Consider the following 8,524-nt stretch of genomic DNA (forward strand, 5'->3'; position numbering starts at 1 on the left):
CTTTGTAACTTTAGTATTTTAGTAACTTTGGTACTTTAGTAACTCAGCCCCAAGAGACTGGTTTTCAGATAGGTGAATGGTTTGATCCTCTATTAATCTGCATTTCGCTTTGTCCATTGACCCAGAAAGTTCCTGCTCTGTCTTACAAGATGCCTTTGCCACAGAACAAAAAGATCAGACCACATAATACTGCGCCAGGAATCACTTGCCTGGCATAAATGCAGCCAAATGGTATTATTCCCACAATGACTTCATTTAAATCTGCTCTTTTTTCCCCTCCGAGAAACCTAGAAAAATCACCAAGTTTCCTTAGACAAAGACAGGGAGGCGGGGAGAAAGAAAAGAAGAAATTCAGGCCAGAAAAGGAAAGACCACTTTAGGTCGAGCTGTCCTTTTGGGGCCACAAAGCCTGACTCTTCACAAAGCCCGGTGACATCGGCAGGTGCAGAGGGTCAGTGTTGGGGACACACAACACTGAAGTGGTCCATGAACCACTCCTGCCAGCTATGCCTGCCCCATATTCTAGCCGCCTCAATTCGATACTTTTCCATCTGAGTCACTGTATTTCCCACGATACAGGCAAAGGGCCTTAACCTGGTTGCACTATAGCCCATCAAATTCTCAATTCTTACTACTTCTATCATTTAACGATTTTTGAAATCAATAGCATCTTCTTCTTGTGTACCAGGTATATGCATGAAAGCAAGGTGTTAGCACTGGGAATTAGGTTAAATCATAGTTCCCTGTAGATCCCAGGCAGCTAAGCATGGGTCAGTTTTAAAACAATTTGGAACTCCTAAAAGTCCATCGAACCACCTGCAGGTTTCAGGTGGTTCTTAGGGGAATGAGCGGAAATCAGTAGGAAGAAAAACACGATTTGTGTCCAGTCATGTGGGTGAAGAGTCTCTCGTCTCCACTCTCCATGAGAGTCGTCCATGAACCTCGAGGAACTGGAAACTAGGCACCAAAGAAATACTCAGAAGCACAAAGGAAATTCAAGTGTATTGAGTCGAAGCACAGTAGACAAGTAATCGCACACCAGGTGACACGTGTCACTACTTATGAATGCTTGTGTTCTCATTTGCACGTAGTATTTAGAGTTGAGCTGCGTTAAAAGGATTACTCTAGGGTGAACGTATGTAGAAAGGGTCATGGCGACAATGGCGACGATGATGGTGATGATGAAGATGAAGAACTGTAAGAGAATTCTTGCCTTTGCCTTTTTGCCAATTGATTTTCCCTTCTGGGCTGTGTTTCCTTCTACCCGGGCTGTTCAAAACACAGAGACAAAAACACATGTGTCAGCCTCACTGTCACATTGAAAACTAAGAGAGGGCCGCCTTCTGTGTGAGTGGCCAGTGAAATCAACTTCTAGATTTCTGAGTAGCTCCTTGTGTTCTCTTTAAAATTCAACAAAAAGGATGTCCTATGCACTGAGAGTGCGATGAGAAGCAAATGTCAGATGCGCAGTGTGTTTTATGGGAAGACACAAGTGGAGAATTTTGGTCACTTTCTGGAAGATGTTTTGAAAGTCAGCAGGTGCCAAACTGGAGCCACTTAAAAGAAACTAATTGCAAATAGTTCATTCTGCTCTCCCCAGGGATCCTGGGCTAATCATTTTAGAGGAACTTAGCAATCCAGTCCACAGTGGGCCTGAAGGAGGCTTAGAGGAAATGCAGGAAGAACCGGGCGCTTGAGCGTGAGTCAGGCTGCGGCGAGCGGACGGCCGACGGGTCGGCCTCTCGAGGCGATGACGCAGTCCCCACAGCCGTGGTCACAGAGCTGCCGGCGTGTGACGGGGGTCCGCCCGCCCGGAGGGCAGCCTGGGCCCGGGCTCTCTCTGCCCTCACAGCTGCACAAACATGACGCTGCATCCAAACGTTGGGAAGGCCTCCTAGAAACCCAGATAACACATCTCAAGAAAGGCAATGCAAGCCAGACAGACCTGCACCTGGTTTTAAGCATTTGAATCCAGATCCATGCTTCCAGAGAGCATTTCAACGTGGATTCCCATCCTCCTTCAAAATGTTACTTTTGATGGATGTCACAGTAAACAAGCCAGTATGGCCAGGCCATCCTCTCTCAGAGGCCTTGTGTCCAGGCCGGTGAAAAACAAGACCACAAAGCTATCACGTGCACGTTGGTAAGGAGGGGAAGATCTGAATTCTGACACGTTGCTGGGAGGAGCGTAAACCCACACAACACTTAGGGGAGCGGGTTGTCAGTGTCTAAGGCGGAATGTGGCCGTGCAGTTCCACACACTCTCCTGTGGGCAGGCACCACGGCCTCCGTAATGCTTTGGGTAACTTCCTCCCCGAGTGGCCTGGGCCCCGGGACGTGCCTCCCCGTGTCGTGTGGCAGAGGTGAGGGATGTCGCTCCTGGACAGGCTGTGTCACACGGCAGAGGTGGGAGTGTCCCCCGAGATTATGTTACGATTTGTGAGACTCCAACTCTGATGACTGAGGGGTGACCCCCCCCCTACGCTGGCCTTGTAGAGGTTGCAGTGACGTAAGGTGCACAGGGAGAGGCCACGTGGGGGGAGGCCACTGGGAAGGGGACCACGTAGAGGGGGGCACGTGGGGGAGACCATGGGGGGGGAGGCCGCCGTCCTGCGACTTTAGGGAACGGACTCTCAACACCGTGGTCCGGAAGGGACACGGCCTGAGTGTCTCAGCGGCAGCCGTGGGCCACCCTGAGCAGAGGCCCCAGGTAGAGGCAGAGCCCGACCGCAGTTCAGACAACCAGGAGAGAACACGTGGGTGTGACATGAGGCCACCGAGTTTGAATTGTGGGCCACCCATCAGTGCCGAGGACAGGACAGGGCGGGACAAGGAACTAAGTCCCGATCGAGCTGATGACTCCATGAAACCCACACACAGTATGGGTGACGAAAGGAGCCAGACCAGCGAGGAATGCGGGACCTGAATCATCCGCTGACGAGAAGCAACAGGGAAGATAAAGCGAACTCGTGGCCGCAGTGTGTCCCCCTCTGGCGCTGAGGAGATGCTGCTGACTGCGGACGTGTGCTGCGGAGCTTTCCGGGGCGCTGGGGTCCTCTGCACCCCCATCTGGATGCTGGTTACATTCTCACGTAAAAACCCAGTGAGCTACACGCCCAACACAGGTGCATTTTACATCCATGACACGCAGCGATTTTCAAACTTAAAAACCAGGGGTGGGGGAAGGAGTATGAATTACATGTGGGCGGGTTGTTTGCTGTAAGGAATTTGGAGATGTTCCTTTGAAAAACTGCAATTTTCCCTGTGGAGTTCAGGTGAACTCACCTGCTTCCAGAATGAAAGATGAGAGGAGAGATCCAAGGTTTGAAGAAAACGGCTGATATTTGAATTCGTTTTTCCAGAGAACCAGGGAGAACGTTTTGGCCAGAGAGATCCAGCTGGATTTGAGGGAGGAATTAAGGCCCATTTGAAACTGTGATTATGAGCCTCCCTAGCTCCAACCCCTCCCTCCTCCCAACAAGAAGAGCGGCTCTCCTGAATTGCAACAAATGTATACATCTAACTTCCTAAGTACCTTGAGAAAAAGAGACACATCACAAAGTACACGGGGACAAAAAAGGACCTAATACTATGATGTTTGACTTTAAAAGTATGCATTTGAGAAGCAACGAAAAACCAGAATTTTCAGGGGGAAAACTTACACTGATGACGGAATTACCATCCAAAATAAGCTTTGTACACGAGAACGTCTGTTCGAGCAGCCTCTGCCTTAACACAGAAATCGGACCAGAGGAGTCGGGTTCCCACACCGGCTCCACCCTCAGAACGCTGGGTGGCCCGAGAGTAGCAGGACACGTGCGTCTCCGGGTCCCGTATCCTGGGATGATATACTGGCCCTCAAGCAGCTCAGCTGAACTAGTGAAAGAAATGGCAGCGGGGGACTGGGGTCAAACAGAGTTCTTCACACCCCTACTTGGAATTTTGGCCACATCGCCAAGGACCCCGATAAATATACTGTGGCCATAGAAGTATTGGGGAACAGACCAAGAGACCCCAGATGCTGCTCTTGCAGAATTCTTTCCCTTGATCCTAGATAATTGCCACATTGCAAACTCAGGAAACTATGTGAACAGCCCCTCACCAAAGAGCCCCGGCAAGGCTACCAAAGAGTTGAGCCCCTGTGGCTGGTGCCTTGTAGGAAGAAGAGCCCCTCTCTGGAGTCAGACCTCTAAGGCTCCACATCCAGCTTCCGCATTACTGTTCCATCTTAGGGGAATTCTTTCACTCTCCGGAGCCTCACTTCTCATGTGTAAAACAAGGAAAAATCACCACCCCGGAGCAGACGTCGGGTCTTCCAATGACGCTGGCAATCGCTGGTATGACTGGACTCTACTTCATTTCTGGGAAGAGAGCATTTTGATAAAAGATAAAGAGACATATATTTTTAAGGACAAGATAAGGGGATTTAAAAACAAACCCACAGCATGATCCTGACAGACCACAGACCCAGCTGCTGAGTGTGGCGTTATGAAAAAGCACCCTGGCCCGTGGCCTGTACTAGTTCCCGTGCCTTCCACGAGGGGCCACACGGGTGTTCCTTGAACGGGCATTGCTTTCCTGTAGAATAGTTCATGGGTAAAATTAAATCCCTCTCCCTACGGCAGAGACCACCAAGCCCACCGAGAGGGCTATAACTGCGGTTAGGAAGTTCTAGGCCAATCAGAGTCCATTTGCTTTGTTTTCCTCTTACCCCTTCTTCCCTCGGAGCTCCCGCTAATCAACCGACTGTGTGGATTTCTCACTCTTCCTGAGGGAAAGCTGGTCTTGGCAGATGTGGAAAAAATAAACAAAATACACCGGGCAACTTGAAAGTCAGCCAGGGGCTACCCTATGCGGAAAGTTCAGGTGAGGACAGCTATGCACGAGGCCACCTCGGAGCGTCAGAGGGTGTGCGGAGAGCGCGGAGGATCTGGGGACATCGGGGGTGGGGGGTGTGTGGTTTCCACTGCCCAGTCGTTAAATAAACAGTCACTAAGGTTTATCATGAGGTGAGGAAGCCCACTTTCAGTTTAACACATAAGATGGCATTCGTGCAGAAAAGAACAACCCGAGAGAATAAACTTAACTGCCGAAATGGATGTTAAAGCTTCGTCCTCTTAGAAACTCAGGAATAAAAATGGAATCTCAATAAGGGCTGTGGAGCTCTCGAATAAGCAGGAATGAGGAATGGTCATTGTTTGGGAGGAAATATGGAAACACATCTTGTTTTTGTTTTTAGCATGTGGCCAAGATCCCAGACAGAGGAAAAATGGGTTACAGACTCCCTTCCTGGCTGTGGCGTGCGAACACATGAGGGTGCTTCACTAGGTCACCAACATGCGTCCCCCCCCTCACCCCGTCCCTGGGAAAGTGCACACAGGCGAAGAGGTGGCACAGAGCTCATCCTGAAGACGCCGACACAACACCTGAAGGACAAGGCCACGCTGCACATGCTCTTTAATTCTTAACACAAATGATTGGGCATAAAATGAATCAGAAGAAAAATAAAACTTTGTACTTTCTGATGGAGCTGTTTGGTTCCTGCCTTCTCAGCAGAATGGTTTTGAGCCTTACTCAGCCTTCACTGAATAGTAACAGGATTTGAAAGCGGGAGTATTTGAGGAAGGTCGCTAAGTGGGCTATTCCCAGGCAGAGAGAATGTGGAGGCGTCACTTGAGACAAACCCAGGAAGGTGGCTGACGTATGCTTGAAAGTACTGAGAAACTTTAGGGCGTTTCTACTTGCTTCTCTAAGCGCTGGATAGACAGCCAAGTTTTCCGAAAAAAAGGTAGACACGGTTTGGCCCACTCTAGCATGCAGTTAGAAATTTACGTCTGAGAAGAAATACATCTGCAAATTCCCAGCCTCCAGCCTTAGTCTCTCAAAAGCATTACAAGGACGAGCATTACAAGCAAAAGCCCAGGTAACAAGCCTCAGGCCAGCTCAGGGCACCAATCGTGTCTTTGTGACCCCTCCAGCTCACCTGTGGTAGGAGATGCATAGAAAGACTGAAAACATAAAATAGGTGTGCCAGAGTGGTGGGAAGGAGCAGACACTGCAGGGCCCCAGGAGCACAAAGCACGTGGCCCCGCGGCCCCCGAAGCATGCTGGGGTGCGTGTGATGCAGGAAGACGGGGCAGGGAACGTGACATGTGGCTGCAGAGGTGTGTGTGGACCAGGGCACGTACGGCCTCGAAGGCCGCATAAGGTATTTCATCAACATCTCCATGGTAACGGGAAGCTCCCTGAAAGTGGGAAGGTGCAAGGTATCCTGGGACTTTTCTTAAGGGAGAAACTCTCTTGCTTGGGGAGGGGGCAGGCGGAAAGCCAGAGCATCAGTGCAGGGCAGCTCCTGGTTTGGACCAGGGTGCTGGGAGTGACGTGGGAGAATTCTGGGACACCTGAGAGACTTTGCAGACAGATATTTGATGGGATATGGGAACTCCATTGTTGAATGGAAGAACGGTGCCAGAAATTTGAAAGAAAATATTAGAACTTACAAGGATAGGTTTGTGTGTGGGACTGGAATAATTACTTTTCAGTTTGTAGGGTGCCTCAGAGAAAACCAGAATGAAAAACGTGTGATCCGGAACAGAGAGTGTGGGTCTGGATTGGGAAGGGGATCGTCTGCAAATAAATGGGCAACGATGGATGGCCCAGGAGTGTCCAGAGACAGCCTGGAATTGGAAGATAAGTAGAGGGTGTCAGCCCAGGACTGGAGAAACCCCAGTGCTTTATCGCTGGGGAGAGAAAAACACTCCTTCAGGGGCTGAAAATGGGAAACCAAAGAATGTCAAGAAAACCAGGGAAAGTGTCACGGAAGCTAAAGGAAGAGGGTATTGGGGGCGCGCAGCGATCACAGCCTCTGACACCGTGGAACTTGATGGTGGGAAGATGTCCCAGGCATGTTGTGGGCACATCCTGCTGGGAATCACGAGAGTCTTGAAGGAGGAAGGGACACGGGGTCTCAGTTCCACTTCGGCGATCGCAGCTCTGGGCTGGGGAAGCTGGGCCATCCGGCCTTTACCTGGCCAACCCCTCAGTAACACGCATGTCAGGAAAGCCTGCCAGGACAGGCATTTTTTTTTAGGCCACTTCTGCTTCACAGACGTTTTGAAGGAGAAGATAGTTTGAATACTTATTGCTATAATTAATTTTAAAATTAGCCTACAAATATGACCTTCAATGGTGTTTTATTTCACTTAAAAGTATAAACATATGAAATTTATGTAGTTTTAGATATCGTTCTATTCTTTCCTTCACAACTGAAACTTTATCCAGATTCAAAGCTAATCCCTATTTTTAAAATGTGCTCTTTGCTTTTCCACCACCCACCCAAAATGTTATGGGTAAATTTGAAAATATTGACGAATGTGGAAATATATATTAACTGGATTATTTGGAATTAGTTTAGGGTAGAGCGATTTGTGTTGTCTTCCTTAAATCAGACAATAAAAACAAATATTAATATTTAAAGATCATCGTGTTTCATTGGACATATAGTCAACTAAAAATGAACAAAAAACTTGAGAAGCTATGTACCTTTTACACTGCTGTGTTTTTTCCTGTGTGTACCATAAGTTGAGATATATAAAAAATATTTTTCACATTGTTTAAAACTAAAAGTATATATAACTCCATTTATTTAATTTAACAGATAAAAACTCATCAAGGCATTTTATGTGTTTAGAATTCAAACAATATGATGTAAAGCATATTACTTTTAATAGCTCCTAAAGGATAATACAGAAAAGTAATTCAGACGGTGATGCATATTTTTCTTGTGACCCAACTGCAAGCGGGTTTTTGGATATATACACAAAGCGAGACAGATGTGAAAACCAGGGGGAAACTCCACTGCCCTGTCTTACCCACATCCTGCTGGTGTATATGCTTCTCTTCCAGAATAAATTGATTACTGACTTAGTAGCTCTAATGCAGAAGCTTTTCATACTTTATGCCTCATGAAACAGAAAGTATTTACTTGTGTCTATTTTTCATGGAAAAGAAAAAGATCAACAGAATTGCATTGAATTACAATTTATAAAAATATAAGCACCGAAGACCCTTCTGTCTCTAGCCAGTTAACTGTAGAACCAGAGCTGAGAAGGCTGTAGGTGGGAACCCTCTGTACTATCTTTGCAGCTCTTCTGGAAGCCCAACATCACTTCAAAATAATAAGTATGTAGACATGTACACACATGTACCTACGTATGGATATATATGTGTGTCTATATACTCATAGGTAGGTATGTGCATACGTGCATACACACATATAAGTGTGTATATCCATTATATGATATATATGAATGCAACTGTGTAATATAGAAAGCACTTCTGTGCTACAAAATTTAAAAATGGACTGAATAACTGAAATAAGATTGTTTTAATAATCAGAAGTATTTTGTAATTATTGACAGTGATTGGAATTTTCTTGTTCTAACATCAGAAGAAAGGAACAACAGAGCTCAGCTGGTAGAAATTAATGAGGACAAAATGAAATGTATATCCCAGTGAGCAGAGA

The sequence above is a fragment of the Kogia breviceps genome, chromosome 13 (genome assembly GCF_026419965.1).
Source record: "Kogia breviceps isolate mKogBre1 chromosome 13, mKogBre1 haplotype 1, whole genome shotgun sequence".
Classification (NCBI taxonomy): Eukaryota; Metazoa; Chordata; class Mammalia; order Artiodactyla; family Physeteridae; genus Kogia; species Kogia breviceps.